The 20,865-nt window shown below is 46.0% G+C and overlaps 1 long non-coding RNA gene across 1 annotated transcript in view; it reads left to right on the top strand.

Moving 5' to 3' along the window:
- The window catches only part of LOC121460949, a 40,979-nt gene extending 25,091 nt beyond the window's left edge, over window positions 1-15,888 (top strand). The window contains exons 2-3 of the long non-coding RNA XR_005976122.1: window positions 11,817-11,919; window positions 15,705-15,888. This is a non-coding gene — a long non-coding RNA (uncharacterized LOC121460949). The remainder of the gene's footprint in view (window positions 1-11,816; window positions 11,920-15,704) is intronic.
- The last annotated feature ends 4,977 nt before the right edge of the window (window positions 15,889-20,865 follow it).

Here is a 20,865-nt window from a genome sequence, read left to right as displayed (position 1 = left end):
CTGATTGGCTTGATCTTGTGCACAACATATGCAGGCAAACACAGTTGCTGTTGACTTCAAGAGTACAACGGACTTGGGATTTTAAGCTGCCTTTTTGTTTGTTTGTTTGTTTCAAGATAGGGTTTCTCTGTAGCTTTGGAGCCTGTCTTGAAACTCTCTCTGTAGACCAGGCTGGCCTTGAACTCACAAAAATCCACCTGTCTCTGCTGGCATTAAAGGCCTGAACTACCACTGCCTGTCGGAATTTTTAACTTTTAAAGAAGTCTTTCCTTGGGGACTGGAGAGATGACGTAGTGGTTAAGAACATGGGCTAGTTTTCCAGAGGACCTGGGATGGATCCACAGCAGCCACGTGGTGGCTCACAGTCATCTGAGCTCCAGTCCCAGAGGACTGAATGCCCTTCTTCGGGCCTCTATGAGGCGTACACAGAATGCACAGACATAAATGTGGGCAAAACACTCATATCCAGAGACTGAAATAATAGCAATGAATGTAGAAGGAAGTCTTCCCTTGCTTTTGGCACATCAAAGGTAGAAAATGACAAACATCGTTTAAGTGAGAGCTTACCCATACGATAGAAGAGCTTCTAATTTCCTACTGTAGCTGGGCAAACCTTCATTTGGCATGCTGGTTGACATATGCAAAGTGAAGTGTACGATGGAATCATGTCTAGACACATTTACTCATGGACGGTACTAATTCACATTGCTGATTTTTTTTGTTTCTATTATCTTTCCTATAATATCTGTAGATTATGCTTATGTAAGTGGTTGAATTCATGGAATTTATTTCTCCTTTTATTCATGACTATACTTCAATAGGTTCCCCAATAAAAATAACAATAATTTGCATGATACTGTACTAAAAGGAGGTCAGTTTAAATCTAATAAATATTTCTTATGAAGACCACTCAAGAAGAAAATAATCTACACAAATGGACACAATTATTTATTTTACCCCTGTAAGAATCAATGAAGGACATTAATTTATGAGATTATGCACAACTTTTAAAAACTGTTTCTTATTTTTATTACATTTTCTTTATTTTGTGTGTATGTGCATATCTGTGTGTAGGCATGTGAGCGGCATGGTGTGCATGTGGAGGCTAGAGGACAATGGTGTGAGTTAGTCTGTCCTTCCGCCATGTGGATCATGGGGACCAGATTAGGCTGTCAGGCTTGTGCAGTGAGTGTCTTTACCCATGGAGCCAACTCCTTAGCTCCGCTGCTCATTACAGTCCGTCCCAATAACTAGTCACCAGTCCAGATGGCCACACTTCAGAACATACCAGAATCTCTTGGGAACGCTCTAATTGCCTGGTGTCCCCACCAGAACTGTAGCATCCGACTCTGGTCCTGAGGTGGGGACATCTGCATCCCTAACAAATTCTGATGGACATCACAAGGTTTGTTTTGGGCAAAGCCTATGTATGACAGCATCTAGGAATTTTTTTTTTTTTTTTTGCTTGCTTGGTTTTTATGTTGTTCCCAAGTGGTGAATGAATTCTGCATCTGTTATAAAGAGAAACTGGAGTCGGGAACTTACATAGACTTCTGTTCAGAATTCCAGACTGGTGAAGGAACTTGCTGGGCACTGCTTGGGTGTTTGCTGGGCGCTGACAGCTCCCCCACCCCCACCCTGAGGCTGATTCTGAGCATGAATCTTTCTGAACTTCTACTTTAGGAATGAATTTTCCTCCCTCTGCTGCCTATTCACGAGTGGCCTGAATGTGTCACACAGGTCCTGTAGTTTGAGGCTACAGAAATAGCTCCCAGAGGCTAATGACTGGCTATTTCTTGCCCTTATTGCCAGATATAATTACCTGTCTCCCATTCTGTGCAGATAGATGATTCGTGACCTGTTTTTAACCATTGCCCTGAATGGGCTGTGAAGGGAGTTTTGTAAGCCAAGTACGTTGATCAAGTTGAGACAACGCACTTGACTGTTGTCGTGTCTTGGGAACACGAGATGGTTAGAGAAATTCTCCTAGCAAGGGCTCTTTTCCATGTATAACACAGCTCCAAACTGCCTGCTGGGAGGATCGACTAATTCCACTTCTCAGAAATGGGGGCAGAGTTGTTGGTTTGGTTTTTCAAGACAGGCTTTCTCTATGTAGTCCTGGCTGTCCTGGAACTCGCTCTGTAGACCAGAGCTGGCCTCGAGCACACAGAGATCCACCTGCCTCTGCCTCCCGAGTGCTGGGATTAAAGACGTGCGCCACCACTGCCTGGCTGGGGAACAGAGTTTTAAAGTGCCGCCCTGACCCATTTTAGAATCGCACTAGCTGAGCCTTGGCTGAAAGATGGCCATGCGACGGACAGTGGTCTTTAAAGCTGAATGTTTGACGTTAACTGAGCAGCATAAGGTAAGACATAGCTCTTTTTCCATCAACCCAGCTAACACAGCCTGTCTGGTATGGTCAGATGTGGCTTCTCCCCCAAGGATGTTTGGTTCCTGGCTGTCTCTGTTCTCAGAGATGAAAGTAGTTGTCCTGTGACCCTCTTTGTCCCCGGTGAGAGTGAGTTGTTAGGAATGAGGGCACACTGGACTCTTAAGTTGCTCTCTGACTCCCTTTTGTCATGAGATCTCTTCCTCTTACACCCACTCAGATCTGCCACGAGGCTCTCCAGGGGGCCTGAATAGATAGGGCTGACTGACCTTGGACTTTCTATGAGCTAAATAAACCTGTTTTCTTTATACATTACCCAGCCTCAGATTATTTCTTGTGGCTACAGAAACGGATACATAGATGATCTTTAACTGAAATTATTGTTACCGGAAATCAGTCCCTTTCAGACTGTTACTTAGTGGTTCCTAAATGATCCCCTAGACACGCTTCATTGACCTACGGCTGCGGCTTTGTCAGTGACTGACCCCGTGAGATCCTTCTCTGTGGTGTCCCCTATTGCTACCACAGTATTTGGATGGCAGGGTTGGATTGTAGCTTAAGCTTTGGACTCTTTATTCCCAGTGTGTCTACATTCTGAAGATGGTTTTCTGAGGTCTGAGAATGAGTTCCAGCTCCTGCCTAGCCCCACTCACTCTCCCTTCCCCAGGCTGTAGGCCACCTTCCTACTGAAAGGTTCCAAATGTGTTGGATTTGTGCCAGCTGTCCCCGAGACCTATCTAGAAAAGGGTGTTTTCTTCCCTGCCCCGGTCACTGGTCACTTCTGTCTCTGCTTGCTGTAGATAACCTCTTGCCTGAATAAGTCAGAACTTGTACTGTTCACTCCCTCCAGGGCTGGCCTTACAGGAGAGAATGGCCTGGCCCTGTGTTCTGCGTGAGATAACTTTACAATTGCCATATGGGTAATTTTGTCTCAAATAACCCCCTGCAGGATCCTGGTCCAGCGGGGGAGTATTTGAATCTTAAGCTGCAATAGACCCATCTCTTTCCATCACGGGTTCTGAAGGGGAAACGGTAAGGACGCTGTCTTTTCTGATGTCTTCATTAGAAGCACCCCTCTGTGTAACACTTGCCAAGTGCGAACCTGCAGGCGCTGCCACTGTGAAAGGCTCATCCATCCCGCGGTCCCTCAGTGATGTGACTGATACGGCGGGCATCACCTGGCTTTTCCGTCCCTGTGTATTCTTTCCAATGCCGAAGGCTTGCTTGGTCAAGGTGGCCCCCCAGGGTCAGCATCCGGGGACACGGAACAGAGCAGAGTGAGACAGAGAACAGATTTGTTGGGATAAGAAAATATTTGTACAGGCTTGGATTCCAGTACGGGAACGCTAGACGAGCGCCACTCGGCGCATGCGTGTTCTCTGCAGCTGGGGGCCACGGCAAAGGAAGAGAAGCGAGGGAACTTCTGCTACGGAGGAATCAAAGCTCACATGGGGTAGTTCTGGGACCCTGGGGGAGTGAATACCTGAACCTGTCCTTCCTGGGCATCTTGAGGCATGAATGGCTACTGGAAAATGGTCTTGAGAAAATGAATGACATTCATTTTGACTACAGGAGAGCAGTTGGGGGAACAGCATAATGGAAATAATTGAATGTTTTTTTCTCAGAAGAGCCATTAGGCCAGAACTGCCCCTATTTGAGGACCCCCGCCCCCGCAGACATAAATACAAAGGGAAGGTCCACATACTTCATGTCTAAGACTCAGGAAGTATAATCAGCTACTCCCATAGGTTTGTCCTCATTTTTAACGTGGCCACTCCCACTCCCACCGTTGTCCTGGTAGCCGGGAGCTTAGGGAATCTTACCCTGCTTTCAGGGCCCCTGACACTAGGCTCCCTGGTAGCTCTGATCTGCTGGGATGGGCATGTCAGGAGAGGATCTGGGCTCAGACTCCTGTGTGTGAATCCACCGACCTGGACCCAGACCAGAAGGTGACTGTGGTAGCCCTTCATAGGGAAGGTCTCTGTCCTCAGTACGCTGGCCAAAGAAGCAAGATTCCACTGGCCAGCTGCTTTCGGAAACCCCGCAGACTGGCTTTCTGACCCCTCACTTGGAGGACTCAAGAGTTTTTGAAACTCACAGTTTTGAGGCAGGGGTCTCACGTAGTTCAGATTGGTATGAACACTGTACAAAGCCAAGGACGACCTTGGACTCCTGATCACCATGGTTCTTCCGCTCACGGTCTGTGATTACTGGTGTGTTCCCCTGTTGTGAGGACTCCACTAGAGAAGACCACTATGGGTTCGAGCCAATAGAAAGTCTTTTATTAGCTGACTGGTGACTACACTGGGTGTTGAGGACCCAAGTGCAGTCCTGAGCCTTTCTCCGGGTCAAATTTTAAGCACCAAAATCACATCCTGGGTTGACACCTCAGTTAGCAAGAAGAGTAATCCAGAAACAGAACTACAGAAGCCAAAAGGCAGGGCTAGCACATTTAGGGACTTTCCCAGAACAAGGGGCTTTGATGGATGAGGTTTCTGTTCTCATTTTGGCACGTGTTGTTGTCTATGTTCTGGGTCCTGAGGCCTGAATGATACTTCCATCATGGTGTCAGTTGTGCTAAGGTCTGAGGGGCCTGTCATACTGTCATACCCATCAAGATTGATTTGCAGGGATGGTGGGACCTACAGAGGCAAGCAGGGGCCTTGCTGCTGCAGCTGTTGAAGTGAGAACACAGCCCTGCACACTTTGTTTTCTTTGTCCTAGAACCTAATCCTATGGCTCTGTGGTGGTTTGAATAGGAATGCCCCCCAATATATTTGAATGCTTAGTCATCAGGGAGTGGCCCTGTTTGAGAAGGATTAGGAGGGCATGGTTTCGTTGGAGGAATTGTGTCACTCGGGGTGGGCTTTGAGGTTTCAAAAGGCCATGCTGGGTCCAGTTCTCTGTTCTTCCTGTGGCCTTCAGATCAGGTTATAGGACTAGCTACTGCTCCATTTCCATGTTTGCCCCCAATGCTCCCTGCTATGATGATAATAGACTAAGCCTCTGAATCTAGAAGCAAACCCCAGTTAAATGATTTCCTTTTTAGAGTTGCCTGAGTCATGGTGTCTCTTTATAGCAATAGAACAGTGATTATGATATGCTTCCAAGCATGAACTTTTGTAATGAGCGTGGTTATTTATAAAATGTAGATTCTTGGTTTGAACAATGTGCTGTTTTTCATTTAAATGATACTATGTTTTCTGCTCCTAAGAGTAGCTTTCTGTTACTGTAACACATAGCTGAGGTAATCAACTTACAAGACCAAAAGTTAGTCTAGGCTCCCAGCTTTGGAAGCTTCAGTCCCAAGCTTTTCTGGCTAAGAGGTCAACCATGGCAAGTGGAGTGAGCGGTTTGCTTTATAGTTGAGACGCAAAAGAGAGGAGAGAAGACACTGGGTTCCCATTACCACTTTAAGGGAGAGCCCCCAGTGTCCTAGCTCCTCCCACAAGTCCCTACCTCTTAAAGGTTTCCAGCATCTTCCAATAGTGCCCAGCTGGGGGCCAAACTCTCAAAACACCAGTCGCGTGAGAAATAAGTGAGCTAAAAAGCATAGCAATACTTTCGTGTTTCTTGTTTTGTCGTTAGGAACACATTTGAGCTGGGCGGTGGTGGCGCACGCCTTTAATCCCAGCACTCGGGAGGCAGAGGCAGGCGGATCTCTGGGAGTTTGAGGCCAGCCTGGTCTACAAGAGCTAGTTCCGGGACAGGCACCAAAGCTACAGAGAAACCCTGTCTCGAAAAACCAAAAACAAAACAAAACAAAAACCCACATTTGAAATTGTATGTGTTTTGTCGTGTGTCTGACCAGTGACCTCAACCTGCTGCTGCAAAATGCTGTGCCTGGGCAAATGTTAAGTGGCCATCCTCCCAGCTGCAGTGGGCATTGCCCTCCTGGGACTGTGTAGAAATGTCCGCAGGTTCTGTGCTGGGCACTGAACAGCTGAGTCAGAGCACACCTGTGTGTTCTATCAGGCTAAGCAGTGGCCAAAAGGCTCTCCAGAGAAAACAACCTTTCCCAGTTTTCTCCTTTTGTTCTGGCTGTGTCAGGGTGAGCAATCAGTCATGTTAGCTCTATAAGGCAAATGAGATAGCTCCTCTCGCATTCTAGAACACTGTATATCATACTGGAAATACTTGTTCACTGAAAGCGACAGTATTGGCCACTTGGTGCCAAAGTCCATTTCCAGAAGCTGTTTCTCTCAAGCATTTCTTTCCTGGCTACTGCTTCCAATAATTCTTTTATGGGTTTCGGGCTGATATTGGCACCCAGCAGGAAGAAGTGAGTCCTGAGACATGAAGCTGTGAATTTTTGTTGGTTTTTGCTTTGTGGTTGGCTGTTGTATGGGAAGAGGAGGCTGTGTGCTTTTGTATGTTCTGTAACACATGGACCAGTTTGAGGTTCCTGCCTTCACATGTAGCTCATAGGAGTTCCTTCTCTCCACCCTATCATCAAAGAATACAGTTCTTTTCAACAATCTACTTCTTCCCCCTCCCTTCTTCCTTCCGCCCTCTTTTAAATTGCTGGTGAATATAGTCATATACTTTAGAGCAATCACCGTGTGTGTGTGTGTGTGTGTGTGTGTGTGTGTGTATCAATTCTGGCATTTTCTTCCATAAGGAGATTTGTTGAGGCCGACAGATGACTCCTTGGAAATCATGAGATCCTTTTAGAGTCTGAAGCTTTCTGACTACACAACAATAGGGTTTTTTTGTCTTCCTCCTCTTTCTATTCTTTGTCCTTGAAGTTTAATCCCAGCACTGGGGAGACAAAAGGCAAACTCACTGTGAGTTCAAGGCCAGCCTGATCTACATAATGTGTTCCAGGGCAGCCAGAGCTACATAGTAGAAATATATATATATATATATATATATATATATATATATATATATTTCTAATGTGTACTTGTATTATGTCTTAGCTACCTTAGCTACTGTTCTATTGCTGTAGGAAGAAACTCCATGACCAAAGCAACTCTTATCAAAGAAAGCATTTATTTGGGGGCTGGCTCACAGTTTCAAAGACTTGGTCTATTATCATCATGGCAGGGAGCAGACAGGCATGGTACTACAGCAGTAGTTAAGAACTTTACATTCCGATTCTTGGGCTGTGTGTGTGTGTGTGTGTGTGTGTGATGGGCTGGACCTGTCAAAGGCTTTTAAATCTCAAAGCCCAATCTCAGTGACATACCTCGTTCAACAGGGCCACACCTCCTGATCTTACATTTAGTTCAACTGGGGACTATGCATGCAGACATAGGAGCCTATGGGGGCTTTCCTCCTTTAAGCCATCATATATTATAAAACTGACCTTCTCTTAATCCTGTTTCAAATAACAGATTTAGAAGCTGGTAAGATGGCTGGGGCAAGAGAGATGGTGAGCTGATAAGAGCAACTATTGGCCTCACAGGGGACCCAGGGCTCAGTTCTCAGCACCCACATGGTGGCTCACAATCTCCCGTAACTCTAGCTCCAGAGGATCTGATGCCTTTTCCTGTTCTCTGCAGGCACAGGCATTCACTGTGGTATATATCCAGGCATACAGGCTGTGGTAACTGGAATGATAGAGGCCACCCCACAGGCTCAGACATTTGAATATTTGGGCCCCAGTAGATAGAACGGTTTGAGAAGGATTAGGAGGTGTGGCCTTGTTGGAGGAGATGGGTTTGAGGTTGCAAAAGCACATGCCATTCCAGGTAACTTTCTCTGCACACATCTTGAGCTGTAAGCTCTCAGCTACTGCTCCAGTGCCTGCCACCATACTCCCTGCCCCGATGGTCACAAACATGAGCCCTTTGCAACCCTGAGCCCCTAATTAAAGGCTTTCTTATGTAAGTTGCCTTGGTCATGATGACTGATCACAGTGTTAGAAAAGTAGCTAAGACGCAGGCAAAACACCCATATACTTAAAATAAAAATACATATACATAAAATAAAATCTTAAAACAAAAATAAGGCGAAGAGAGAGAAAAGCACACAACATTGACATCTGCCATACATACACACATTCTGAAAGCATTCCTAGTCACATGACCTGTCGCCAGGGTTTTTTTTTTAAACGTTTGAAGAGGAGCCTTTTTATTTGAACATACCTGTTTTGGGATGGTTATGTTGTATTTAAAGTTATGAATATTTAATTTTCCAATGCAAAATCTGAGTTTTCAGGTTGCTATGCTGAATTCAGAAGTCTTATCTGATTTCTTTACAGAGCTGGTGGAGTAAGCTTCCTCTTTCTTCGTCTTTAGGCGTGTTGAAGGAAGTTCATTTGAACAGACTCAATTCCTGTGAACATTGGTTCCACTCACAAATTTAATTAAAGTCCCTTAAACATTTTCAGCTTCATGTACACATAAAATGTACTTAATTTCTTAAGTGCTTCTAATGTTTGACAATCAAATGTGTGTCCTGCCAAATGAAGCCTTTCTGAGCCCTCGGCTAGTGCCTGAACAGGAGCCAAGTTTACAAACGCAGCTCTCTTTGTCTTCCCGCAAATATTTTAACACGGGCTAAACATTTGTCCGATGTTTCTTATGCTTTGCCACTTAAAATCACGGGTCAGGTGGCAATGGCACCTTTCAAACTTCAGTGACAAGTCTGATCTACCCGGTGTTCTAATCTGCCATTTTCTCTGCCCTGGCTATTAAACCCTGAGCAGATGGTCGTGGTGAGAACAGAGGTGGTTCCTTAAGTGGACGAAAAGCTATTAGCTCCTGACCTTTGCTTTACTTCTTCAACTCTGTTCCCTTGGAGTCTCTCGGAGTTGGAGGAGCTTATCCGCCACAGGGATCCATCCCATAATGCCTTGTGGCTAAACAGAGCAGGGTTAAGCCCTCACGATCTCAGTGTCATCGGGATTTGCAACAGGGCCCAGGCTTGTGGGGTTCATGTGACTCCCATGGATGACCGCTCTTGTAGCTGTGTGTGTGTGTGTGTGTGTGTGTGTGTGTGTGTGTGTGTATGTGTGTGTGATGTCATGGCGCCCAAGTCTGGAGGTCAGAATTGGTCCTCTCACGGCGTGTGAGTCTGGGGAGGGAGCTCAGATCATCAGGCTTGGTGGTAATTGCCTTTACCCTCTAAGTCTTACTTTTTGAAACAGGGAGGTGTCCTCTGACCCTTGCTAGAGCTTTGCCAATTCGTTTAAAGAACTTTAAAGGGCCTCCTGCTTCTGTGTCCCCCCCACCCCCAGCATTGGAATTACAAGCCTATGTCTTACTTTTTTACTTTTTATTTTTTTTTTTTTACAAGGATTTGGGGCTCACACTCAGGTCCTCCTGCTTGTACAGCAAGCGCTACACTGACAGCCACCTTCCCACTCCATTTCTGCAGCATTTGTAAAGGACGTTCGGGCAGGCTCTTCTGGGATGTATGTGACACATATTTGGTGGCAGACTCAGTTCTGTATGCTTTCATTTCCTCCTCTTGTCTGACACTTGAATGCCTTCTGTTGTCCGAGTCTGGTCGTAATTTCGGGACATTTACATCTTTATCTTCTGATCTCCCAGCCACGCATTTGCTGGCAGCAGAAGAACAGATGGGAGTCCGCGTGGGAGGAGGCCTCCCACTGCTCTCTGGAGATATAATCTTGGATGCTGAAAGTAAGTTTGTACCCATGCAAATGAATGGATGCATTTGCTGGAGAAGCGCGGGGAGGCGTGAGTCAGTGCTTTCCCTCCTCCTGCTTCCCTTCCTGTCCTTGCCCTTGAAGGAATGTAGGATCTGTGCTATCCAGATGGGACCAAAGAGACCATGGTGCCTGAACTCTAGACATGCCCCTGGCATTTCCCAAGAGGGAAAACGAGATTTGGATCTTACCTCTACAACCTGAGGCACCCATGACTTTGGGAACATTTTCTGACATTGCTCATCCTATTTTCTCAATATTTTCTTATTTCCAGAGGTCAGTTTTTATAGTTCACTATAATGGCTAGTTTGTAATTGTGTGTGCGTGTATGCGTGCATGTGTGCATGCGTGCGTGCGTGCCTGTGTGTGTGTGTGTGTGTGTGTGTGTGTGTGTGTAGCCCCTCTCTACCTTTGCTCCCAGTGGTATGTATCTTCTGCCCAGAGCCAGGCCTCGCTCCAGGTCTTGCTGGAAGATTTTCTTTAGCTATTGGTGACGATATTTGGGTCACTGCTCCTCAGCTGTTGGAACTATTGCTGCTACCCTGCACTTGAATGACTTTCTTGTGTAGCGTGTGTTCTGTGGATGTTACAGGGATAGTTTTGTATAAGGTATGTTTATCCTACTGGATATAGAGTCACAGATACATGCATGAACTGAAGTTCCCAGAAAGAAGAAGCACCATGTTTATGTTAAAGATTCTGCAAGGCTGATTGGCTGATTAGAATTTTGTGACTCTAGACAGCCTAAATAACACAGATACAAAGTCAAATTGTCTTGGGCTCTCTTTAGATTTGGTACTAGCCCACACCTGGGTTTAGGGTCCTGGTCATCATTAGGTGAAAACTCTCGAAATGTATTAACAGGCCACTAACTGCCACCAGCTGAAAAGGAAAACCTGTCACCAGGTAGCATCTAAGGACCATAGAAGGTTTCCTCATTTCATTGTGTCGTAATCCACCTACCCGAGGTCTTCCTCATCTTGCACCGTGATTGATGACATCCTTTTGTTCTGTAACTATGAAAGTTTCATTATAAACTTCTCACATTGGAATGCGTTATTTGGGACAACCTGAATTTGTATCCCTGGGCTACAGTTACTCATAGTTGGTTACTGAATAAGCCATGTCTCATTCCCCACTGAGGTGAGCACTGTGCTTTGTGTGATACATGTGAGTAGGTCCCACATGTGTGGGCATGTGTCCTCAACCAGGCGAAATGTCTCTATTTCAGCATCATGTGGGAAAAAGGTAGGCTAACATGTTGGCAGCCCTTCTTTTTCTTGGGCTCTATGACAGGTATGAAGAGAACTAAAGACAAAGGGAAGGAGGTCTTCGCACATCATCCTCCATGCGAGCACAGATAAAGAGTCAAAAAAGAGGAGGTCCCACCCAGTCCTGTGGAAGCAGAGAGCAGTGATCTCAGGTAGCAGTTAGAATAAGATAGGACTGGGATTCAGAGTGGGAAACAGAGCAAGCTGGCCAGGGACTCTGACTTCATCACCTCTCCATAATCTGTACAAGACAGTTCTTGCTGCAGGGGGACATCCAAGGAAGCAGGGAGGCCAGCGGAGTCTGTGCCGGAGGAGTTACAACTGAGGGAACCGGGTTCCCCTCTCAGTGCTTCTGCACAGCACCTCCCCAGTGTGACAGAGACCCTCCCCAGTGTGACAGAGACCCTCCCCAGTGTGACAGAGACCCTCCCCCACCCCACGTGCTGACCCGAGTAAAGGGATGCTAGACAAAACTATTTCTTACCTGTTCTGTCTCTCATCCACTGTGCCTCTTCGGTGTTTTGCATTCTTTCAGGAAATCCTATTCTGTTTCACCCATGTTAAGGAGCAAGGAGAGGATTCCCGTCTATGCATCAACCACATCCTTACTGGAGGAGCAAGCTTAAGGAGCTGTTGAGGTAGGAGAAATCAGAGCCACAGAGACTTGAAGGAAAATGAGACTCGGTGACTGGCTGCTCAGGAATTCCCTTTCAAGAGTTTGTCATTCATAAGGATGAGGATGTTGGTGGGCATGGTGGTGCAAAATGGTCATCTCAGCACTAGGAGGCTGAGGCAGGGGGATTGGAAGTTTGAGGCTAGCCTGGGCTACTTAGTGAGTGAGTTCAAACTAGCTGGAGGTACATATTGAGAATTTTCCCCCCAAAAAAATGAACGAAAGGAGGGAGGGAGGGAGGACAAGAGAGAAGGGGGAGAGACCAAGTCTGGCTTTGCTTTATGTTGTTCGGCCCCTGAGTTCTGGGATGTTTGTCCCACTGTGAGGCAGTGCACATATAGGAAGCCCTGAGTAAATGTGATGTCACCTTATTGAGGCCCAATTAGAGCTGAGCTATATACTGCTGTTCTTTAAGGCTTAACTTTAGTTGCTTTTATTTGTATGTATATGTGATTGTGTACCTCAGAGGTCAGAAGAGGGCCTCAGATCCCCTGGAGCTAGAGTTACAGGTGTCTGTAATCCCCCTGAAATAGGTGCAGGGGAACAAGCTGGTCCTGGAAGAGCAGCAAACGCTCTTAACCCTGAAACATCTCTCCTGGTAAGAGTCTTACGATTTTAAGCTGAGAAGTTAATATAAAGAATAGACATTGAGCAGGGCTAAAAGCCCCAGAAATAAGTACACATAACACTCTGAGGCCTCTTTGTCACCTCACAAGTTCAACTTAAACTTGTTGCCAAATTAAAGGGCTTCGGATGTCTTTCTGTGAACAGATCTAGGGCAGTGAGCGGTGAACAAGAGATTTGCCAGGGGAGTAACAGCAGATTTATATTTTCAGGAGGTGAACTAAGCAACCAAAAGTAGTGTGGATTCCAGTGGCTTCTGGAAAATGGCGAGTACACAAGCAGACAGTCAGAGTGAGTGAGGTGAGCAGTGTGCAGTTGGTGCTTGGGCCACCTCATTTACTCTGTGTTGTTTAGAGGGACATGGACATGTTTTTAAATGCTAAGTGCTATATTCAAATCTAATTTAAAAAAAAAAACTCACGGGCTGGGGTTGTAGATCAGCGGTAGAGTGCTTGCCTGGCCTGCATGAGACCCTGGGCACCGATAGGATTTCACCATCACAAAATAACAACAAAAGCGAGCAAAACTACCAGGCAATTTTTAAAAAAATTCTCTTTAAAACATATTTAAGAAGAAGAAAGTTAATTGATTTAGAGGGAGAAACTCAGCAGGCTGGTAAGCGTGAATCCCAAAGTCAGCCTGGCAGCGCAGATCCCGACTGGTCTTGTTCTGAGCGCAGTAGATTTTCCATGCCCCGTCCACGCAGCGCTGGCATCTTCAGCCTTTTATCTTCAGTGACGCATGAAAAGTTCCAGATAAAGAGATTTTAGGATTAGAGAGAAAAGTGGAAAAAACCTTGCAGGATCAAAGGAGCCCCAACATACCAGTGTGGGCCTTGTGCTCGGGGAAGTCATGCGCTGTGTATGATCCTTTGGGTGCACTGCTTGGGAGGAGAGGAAGCTACAAGCACCATTTTCTTTCCTTCTGTCCTGTGACAGTTGCTAACCCAGGCAACCATCCTAGCCATTGGATACTGGAGGCCTTCTGCCCTGGTGTGCCTGCTGATTTTCCATGCAAATGCCTGATTGCCTCTGGGGCCGGAGAACCAAGAACCAAGGGAACAAGAATATCTATCTTACTTGATTATATACTCTTGTGTATCTTTTATTTTTATTTATTTTAATGTTGAGACAGGGGCTCCTGTAATCCAGGCTGCCTCAAACTCCCTATTCAGCCATGGAGGACCTTGAACTTCTTTTCCAGGATGGAGAATTGAACCTAGGGTGTCGTGTATGGTAGGCAAGCACTCTACCACTGAGCTACAGTCCTAGCCTGACCTGGAACTTCTTTCTGATTCTCTTGCATCCAGTTCCTGAGTTCTGGGTTGCAGGCCTGTGTGACCATGTCCACACCAGAATATTCTTTGCTGGGGATGGGACCCAGGGCTTGGTTCAAGCTAGGCCATTACTTTACCCACGCAACCACGTAGTCCTTAGCTGCCACTTGTACTTCTTAAATTATTCTTTATGATAGGCAGGTCCTTTCTGCTCCCAGTGAAAATACAAACATTTCAAGACACAAGGAGCGAGGTCTGCATGCCTGCTCAGCCTGCAGTGCTGCCTATGTCTCTGAGATTTTGCCTCTAGTCTTTTCTGAACGTGCACATAGATGTGTTTGATGATGCTGGAGTCAGACTAGGCAAACACTTTTCCTATCTCCTTGGGCCATTTAGGGGATTTCATGGTCTTTTCCTCACGTTATTCCAGATTCTCACCAACACTTTTTCCCACATAGATGAATGTGCCACAATTTAATCACTTCTTACACTGGGTTTTTAAGTTGTACCTAGTTTTTTTGTATGATAATAAAAATGTTAGGAGTGGTTTCCTCATAAATGGAGACATTTTCTTGGTGCATTTTATCCTCTTCCCCATGGCATAACTTGCATATTCTCTAGCATTTCATGTACAAGTAGATGACTCATTATCTCGTCTGTTGTGAGTTCCTTGAGAAAAATCAGCCATGCCTACACAAATTCTTGGTTTTATAAAGACTCCATCGTTTTGCACCAACGCAGAACAGTAACACAGAAGAAACACAGCTCTATTGAGATGCGTTTTACACGGTATAAAATTCACCTTGAGGGCTGGAGAGATGGCTCAGCGGTTAAGAGCATTGCCTGCTCTTACAGAGGTCCTGAGTTCAATTCCCAGCAACCACATGGTGGCTCACAACCATCTGTAAAGAGGTCTGGCACCCTCTTCTGGCCTTCAGGCATACAGACAGAATATTGTATACATAAAAAATAAATAAATATTTTAAAAAAAATAAAATAAAATTCACCTTGAGTGTACAACTCTGCTTTTTTGTTTTTTTTGTTTTTTTTGTTTTTGAGACAAGATCTCTCTCTCTCTCTGTAGCCCAGACTGATCTCAGATTCACTAAGCAGCCCAGGTTAGCCTTGATCTCCCTGTGTTCGTGTGTGTGTGTGTGTGTGTGTGTGCTATCACATGGCAATGTAACTCTAACAGTGACCACAAAGAGAAGATACTTCCTACCAGCTATTACCCATCCCCATGGCTATCTAAGTCTTTGTTTTTGTCTCTCTGGCTTTGCCTGCTCTGGCTGTTTCATTGTCTGTAAATAGAATTTCAGGATAAAAGGTGACAGTGACCACTGTGACCAGCTTTTTTCACTTAGTGAGATGTTTCCAGGTGTGTCCACACTGTGGCCCATGGGACTTGGAGAGTAGTTTGAAAACAACCACTCTTTTTTTGGGGGGGAGGTGTTTTCAAGACAGGGTTTCTCTGTAGCTTCGGTGCCTGTCCCGGAACTAGCTCTTGTAGACCAGGCTGGCCTCGAACTCCCAGAGATCTGCCTGCCTCTGCCTCCCGAGTGCTGGGATTAAAGGCGTGTGCCACCACCGCCTGGCTTCTGCTCATTCTTTTTATTAAAAACCAAGACCGTTTTGTGGTGGATCTGACAGGTACAGTAACAATTGATTCTTTTGGGAACCCATCTCCAGCCCGCCCTGCCTCTTCTCCAGATCCCAGGATATTTTAACTCTCTTATCCTTCACCTCTTTCTCCCTCCTCCTTCTAGGCTAATTTTAAAAAAAAAAAAAAGCAAGAAGGAGCCATTTCTCTCTCTCTCTCTCTCTCTCTCTCTCTCTCTCTCTCTCTCTAGCACACAGCTTTGTCTTTTGCATCTGCTGGGGGAGACTTTCATGATGTCACCAGGAACTTTTCAGCCCCCTTGGAAGGATTGTTTTCCAGGGATGGGTTACTCTGCTGAGGGAGAGGGAGCATTTAAAAGGTGAGAGACCGTGGGTGTGGAGAAATCACCGCAGAAGAAACAAATATTTATCCAGTCCTGGCAGCAAGGCTTCGTGATCAGCAGACACTCTGGAAATGTTTGTTTGGTGACTAACCTTGTTGGGAGCAATTGAGTCCTGGCCTTCAGCTGCTCTTCCCTGTCTAGAGCCTTCTAATGGAAGTTACTAGAAGCTGTGCTTTGCCTAGAGGATCAGAGGATGGGATTTTCACCTGTTGGCCATTGACTGCAGGGTATTTAAGCCTCAGTGGTGCTATTAAAGAAGGGCTTTTGTACCAGCGATTGAAGGTACGTGTGTCTGTCTGTCTCTGCGTGTGTTTCCTCAACCTCCAGCCCCTTGGCCGAAGCTCACGAACTGGGTTCTAACGCATAGAGCACAGTCGGGGGGCGCAAGGTGCACAGCAAACCTTCCTTCCGAAAAGGATGTTGTGGCCATTTCACAGGTCAAGGAAGCAAGAACAGGGAGAGGGCACCGCTGTTGACAGAGTAAGATACAGACCCACAGGTGGTCACTAAAGGCTTAGGTTTTCTCCACTGTCTAGCTGTGATAAAGGTACCCGTGCATCCCTCAAGTGTTCTAAGTCCCAGTGAAGGAACAGAGTGGACGTTATAGGCAGAGGCGAGCCTAGAAACAATAAAGGCTCGGCAGCCCTTATGTGGCATCATTACCAGAACGTGGTTTACACCCAGAGAAGCCTCTTAGGATCTCAGAGTCAGGGACTGACCACTCAGTGTTTTAGGAAGAAAAGTGTGATGGGGAGGAAAGCTGGGGGCAGGTGGAGTAGTGGGGTAGTGGGGTTGAAAGGCTAGAGACAGGAAAAGGTGTTCAGAGCTAATGTAGAGGAACAGGAGGTTGAGTCAGGAGATTGGCAGTGAAAACATGCTAACGGGGCCCCGGGGGTAGTGGAAGAATGTCCCCACCCCTTGCTGATGGCATGGTGTCCAGAGAAAGGACGGGTGTAGGTGGTGCGCTGCTCACATGACAAACACTTTTCTGATCTCACCAGCCCCAGCTGTTGCTTCTGAGCTCCTGGTGAGTCAGGATAGTGTGCCAGCAGCGTGAAGAGGAAAGAGGGTAGCAGAGCAAAACTCATTGCCAGGAGAGGGGTGGAGAGGAAGGAGGGAGCCCCTCATTATGCCCTTAAACAGCACGCCTCAGTTGTTGGGGGCCAGTCCCCACAAAAATACCTCTTGCCAGGGTAGAAGCGTGGGGATTTAGAAATATAGTAAAGAATATAAAGACATGAATGAAAATAAAATGGAGAAACATAGGATAGTATCAGGAGGGAACTCTAGTGAGTACTGAAATTCGCCCTCCCTTAATTTCCAACTGCTTAAAACACCCCTGACTCCAAAAGGTAGGAGTAAGACAAAAACTACATTAACACGATACAAGGAAATGAACATACCAATTGAAGGTTGTGCACTGTAATTAAACATTCTGCTGCTAGAACAAAATAAGTCATGCTCATACCCTAGACCAAAACATTCTGTAGGCAAACCATTCCCTGGGTGGAATCCAGTGTTATCTCCTTAAGGGAACTGTGTAGTGGGGTGCTGCGGGTTGCATTCCGCCACCCAGCTCCCGCCACTGCCATGCTCCCCTCTCCCGGGGAACACGCGATGAAGCTCCCACCCAGGATGGATGTAGGCTAGAATCTCCCTGGTAAGCCACCTCGTGGGCTACACAGATTATTAGAAATGGGCTAGTCCAGGTGCGAGAGTTAGCTGAGAAGAGGCTAGATATAATGGGCCAAGCAGTGTTTAAAAGAATACAATTTGTGTGTTGTTATTTCGGGGCATAAGCTAGCCAGGCGGCCGGGGTGCCAGGGACACAGCCCCACTGCTCCTATTACAACAGAACTGGAACTTAGTTGGATCCTTAGACTTTTGTTTGAGGTAAGAATAACTACTTCTCTATTTCTGAAGCATGAAGACTGGCTATTAGCCACACCTAATGACAATAACCTTGTGAGAGCAGAACTCTCTGCTCTAAATCTAGGTGAAATCTTTGTTTGAGGTAGAAACACGATAACCTTGAAGGAATTAGAGGTAAGTCCCAGCTCTCTGACCTTTGGTTGACAGGGAAATAGGCTCACATTTCCAGGCCTCCACACTCAGCAACCTAATTTCCTCACACCTCCCAATAGTGCCATGGACTGGGACCAGGCTTTTTACTGTGCTGACCTTTGAGGGACACTGAGGATCTAAACACCACCAGTAAGTTACATAATAACTGCGACCCCGTTTCTTCATCTTCACACAGGCAGGAAATGGCATCACCCATGAGCATCATCCAAGTCAATCCAGTTGCATAAGACGTGGTACACTGTGCAGCCCTGTGGACGTGTCAGCTCTTACTGTCGATACTTCAGTCTTTCTGGATTCTTGCGCATTCATGTTGAGAAGGTCCTGGGGGGGTAGCCTGGAATTGACCCTTGTATTGCCATTGCACAGGTCACTGTGTGTAAACCGCCTCAGGTGGGTTACTTAGTCTAGGGGTTGTAACCCACCCTGCAGTTCAGTAATTCCAGGGTCCCGGAGAGGCACTATCTGTAAGATAATGGGCGTGAGAGAGGGGAAGGAGGCCATGCTAGGTTTGTCAGAGCCTCCGTTTATTAGAGACAGGGTTACAGCTTATATAGGATAAGGAATTGGGGGGGGGGCACAGGGGCCTGGACTCTTGCCAGTCACGTAGGCCAGGAGGTTACGTTCAGTCAGGTCACGTAGGCCAGGAGGTTACGTTCAGTCAGGTCACATAGGCCAGGAAGTCACGAGTTGACACACCTAGTTCTCTAGATAGTTTGGAATGTGGGGTGGGTTCTGCTAACAGATAGCTCTCTATTAACAGCTAATTGGGTGTGGGGTAGGCTCTGTCAATAGAACGGTTCTTAATACAATTGGGGGTGTGGGGTTCTCTGCAGACTCCCCAGGGCGATGGTTCCTGTAATAATTTTGGGGAGGAAATGGCTCCTAACAACTGTTGTGACTCTGACTGTTCGTCAACAGGATGTGCTTTTAGTGTTGTATGTAACAGACTCTGCAAATGAGTATTTGCTTTTGAAGATCAGCAAGAAGCTGTCCTTAGATGCAAGGACAGTGATCTTTCCTGAGGAGTAATAAGGAAGAAGATTTCTTTTAAAATCACTTGATGTCATCAGATGCCAAAGCCAAGTGTGCCTGCTGATTAAAAAGCAGCCGATTGCACCATGGGTGAAGGTTGGCAGGCTGTTTCATGAGCACAGCATCCTAACTGCACAGGGGAGTTACAGGCACAGTTCCTACCTTTCCTAAAACATATCCAAAGCCAAAAGTGAAGCATCCAGTACAAGGTACTATTAAAAATATCCGGGCAGTGGTGGCACATGCCTTTAATCTCAACACCAGGGAGGCAGAGGTAGGCGGATCTCTGTGAGTTCAAGACCAGCCTGCTCTACAAGAGCGAATTCCAGGAGAGCTAGGGCTTTTATACAGAGAAACCCTGTCTCGAAAAACAAAAACAAACAAAAAAATAACCTTTCACTGGGGCACAGTGGCTCACGCCTTGGAAGGTAGAGACAGGAGGGTATCTATGAGTTCAAGAACAGCCTGGTCCACATAGTGAGTTCCAGAACAACCAGGACTATATTGAAAAAAATCTTACCCCAAAAGCACGTAGATAGATAATAAGTAAGTAGTCTTTCATCTTGATGACACTTTCCACTACAAAGCGTCCTGTTATTTGGACTTGCTGTACCACACTGCCACCTGCTGGCCAGCATTCAGTACCGCTTAGGTCCTGGTGACCACAGTGGTTTCATTTTTAGGAGCTACAGTATGATCATTGACTGATACTCCGGGGCAGGCTCAGACTTTGAGGAATTTGTGGCTCACTCAGTTCTAAGGGCGCTCTCAATCTCTCTCTCTCTCTCTCTCTCTCTCTCTCTCTCTCTCTCTCTCTCTCTCTCTCTTTCTCTCTCTCTCTTCCACAAATACAAAACCAGGTGTGGAGAAAACATTTCAGAGTAAGAAAAGGAAATTACCGTAAGTTATACATTTCCAAAGACTGGTAACTCTCACAAATAGCTCAGAGAGACCATTTTAAACAGATGAACTGCCTCATACACCTCTTCTAATGTTCTTTCCCCTGTATTAAAAGTTCTTTGTCTCTTCATTTAGAGGATAATATGCAGGCTGGAGAGATGGTTCAGTGATTAAGAGCCCTGAGAGTTCCGTTCCCAGAACCTAAATTGGAGGACTCATAACTGCCTGTAACTTCAGCTCGGGGAGATTTGATGGTGCCCTCTTCTGGATTCTTCAGGCATCTGCACTCACAAGTGTGTGTGTTCACACATATACACATACTTAAACATAAAATAAATCTTTAAAAATGATATAGCAACAATTTTACAGCAAGAATAGGAAGTCAGTCAATTTAGATTTTCTTCTGTCCTGGTTCATCAAAAATTTGTTTGCCATTTAAAACTGAAGATAATCCTCCCCCAGATTAATTCATCAGTAGCATGTATATTTGGAGGTTTGTGGTTCAATTTGGGGACATGGCTGTCATCCACGTAAGACTCTAGGATGCTGTCTAGTCTTCTTGTGCAGTACCTAATCCTGAACACTAAGCCAGGTGTACCTATCAGCTAGTCCATGCCAATACCTTTCTCGTGGTAAAATTTATGTATTATAGTTATTTGTTTAATTGTTGCATGTGTTTGTTTTAGTTTGGGAACAGCGCATGTGTGTGGGTAGACACGTATCCTGGCATGTCTGCGGAGGTGAGAGGATGGTTAGCGGGAGTCAGTCCTTCCGCCCTGTGGACTCTGGGTTGTTGGGTTCAGGGGCAAGTGTCTTTATCCACGGAGCCGTGCAAAATTAGCACAAAATTTAAATATTATCTCAGTGTTTTGTTGATTTATGCTTCTGCACTAATGGGATTATCCAACAGTCAAAAATCTATGTGTTAGCCAGGCGGTGGTGGCGCACACCTTTAATCCCAGCACTCAGGAGGCAGAGGCAGGCGGATCTT

This window comes from Microtus oregoni, unplaced genomic scaffold (genome assembly GCF_018167655.1).
Source record: "Microtus oregoni isolate MIOR12 unplaced genomic scaffold, Mior012 000021F_ref0000039, whole genome shotgun sequence".
In the NCBI taxonomy this organism is placed as follows: Eukaryota; Metazoa; Chordata; class Mammalia; order Rodentia; family Cricetidae; genus Microtus; species Microtus oregoni.
This window is presented reverse-complemented; position numbering and strand designations above follow the sequence as displayed.